Genomic DNA, 2,435 nt, shown 5'->3' with positions numbered 1-2,435 from the left:
GAAAAAAAAACATTTTCTGTTGAGGACCACTTTAAAGTGCTAAAGAGTAAGGATGTCAGATTAATTTATAGATAGTTGAATATAGTTATAAATCTTCCAAAGCATTTTTATTTTCTATTTCTTAAAAAAATTAAACAAAAGTCATATTTCAATTCCCCTTAGTTGCTTGATAAACTTCATTTTACTTAAATCCACAATCATACAGTTGGGATAATCAGTCAGGCGATCAGGAGACATATTGCATGGAGAAAGTGTGCAGTCAGGATCTCTCCAATTTACTTGGGGCTGATGATATCAGTTTAGGACTCCCATGCATCTGCTTCAGGCTTTCATTCATTGCTATGCATCTGAGAGCTGGACAACGAACAAGGATTACAGAAAAAGAATTGATGTCTTTGAGTTGTGGTGTTGGAGAAGAGTCTTTATATCTTGTGGACTACCAAAAGAACAAACAGATAGGTGTTGTAAAAGATGCAGCCAGAATATTCTATGGGGGAAAATATGATACAGTTTCATCTAATTTACTTTGAGCATATTGCTTGGATAGGGTACTCCTTGGAGAGAGAAATCATGCTTGGGAAAGTGGAAGGATGGTAAAAGGGAGGATGGTAGATTGATGTGGTCACTGTGGAAAGAGGCTCAGAGACTGTATGGATGGCAGAGGAAAGGGAAGTGTTCAGATTGGTTACTCACAGGATCGTTATAAGTTGTGCTTGATAAGACAGCACTTAACAACAACAGGTCTTTGCTCATCATCAATAACCTGTTGTTAGGTGTTGTCAAATGAAGCACAAATCAAAGCAACCTACCTTATGCATATGATACAATCATACTTGCTGAAAGGAAGTACCTGAGGCACTTGTTACAGGAGATCAAAAAATACAGCCTTCCATATGGATTACAAAGGAAAAAAAAAAGATTCTTACCGTTGAACCAATAGTCAATGTCATGATAGATGGAGAAGAGATTGAAACTGTCAACAACTTCATTTTACTTAGATACACAATTAGCACCCTTAGTAACAGCAGTCAGGAAATCAGGAGTTGTATTGCACTGGGAAAGGATGCAGTTAGGAGCCTCTTCAAATTATCGAGGAGTCATGATGTCAGTTTTAGAACTAAGGTGCATCTGATTCAGGCCATGGTCTTTCTGATCACTTGCTATGCTACTGAGTACTGGACAATGAATGATAGAAAAAGAATTTATGCCTTTGAGCTGTGGTGTTGGAGAAGAGCACAGAACATGTCATGGATTGCCAAAAGAACAAAGGAATATGTCTTAGAGGAAGTGTAGCCAGAGTGCTCTCTGGAGACGAAGATGAGGCTTTGTTGCACACGTTTCAGGCATGTTGCTAGGTGGGACTATTGTTTGTTCTTTTGGTATTCCATGAGATATTCAACTATTGTCCTTCAATATTACAATTCAAAGGCATAATTTATTCTGTCGTCCTTATCCTTTCTCCAGCTCTCAGATACATTGGAAGTGACTGAAAAGACTTAAAAGCCTGAAACAAGCACACCTGATCCTTAAACTGACATCACTGAGAGCAGATTTACCCCATGAAATACATATTTAGATTTCTTGACCTGTGTCAAGGGTGTTGATTATAAAGATAAGAAAGATGAAATAGTTGACAGTTTCAATCCTTTCTTCATTTATCATGATGTTGCCTATTGACCTAGTAGTGGTAAGGATTTTTGGTTTTTTGATGCTGAGATATAATCTGTATTTGTAATCTATAACCTTTGGGTTTATACAGTAAGTATTTCAAGTCTTCATTTTCAGCAAACAAATCTGTGTCATCTGCTTAATGCACATTATTGTTGAATCTTCTTCTGATACACATGCAATATTCTTCTTCATAAAGTCCAGCTTCTCAAGTAATTTGCTCAACATAAATTGAACAGGTAAAGAGTAATGATACATCTTGACTCACATATCTTTTTTTTTTTGTAACATATTTTTAACTCTGCAGTGTTCCTTTGCTCTGTTCAGATGACAGCTTCTTGGTCTAAGCATACATTTCATATGAGCACAATTAAGTGTTCTGGGATTGCTAACCTTCTCAACGTTAGCCAATTGGTATAGTCTTAATGAAAGAGTAGCTTTAATTTGTGCAGGTATGTAGATTTGCAGGATATAATTATGCCTTTTATCTAACAAAGTAGAATGGATAGATAATCTTGATATAGACTGATTTCCAAAAAATTAGCAAAAAAATGGGCATTTTCTGCATAAAGAAAACTTAGTATTGTTCTGAGGAATATAACAAATAGAAGAAAGGCATACTATGTTCTTTGATGGATGAACTCATTATCATGGGAGTATCAGTTTTTCCCAGGCTCCCAACACAAATGAAGGAGATTTTTGTTTTGTATTTTGGCTGGGGTTTGGTTTGTTTGGGGTTTTTTTACTAACAATCTAATTTTAAATTT

Source organism: Elephantulus edwardii, unplaced genomic scaffold (assembly GCF_000299155.1).
Source record: "Elephantulus edwardii isolate Elephantulus edwardi_28Jun2011 unplaced genomic scaffold, EleEdw1.0 scaffold00084, whole genome shotgun sequence".
Lineage (NCBI taxonomy): Eukaryota > Metazoa > Chordata > Mammalia > Macroscelidea > Macroscelididae > Elephantulus > Elephantulus edwardii.
Note: the sequence above shows the minus strand (reverse complement) of the source record.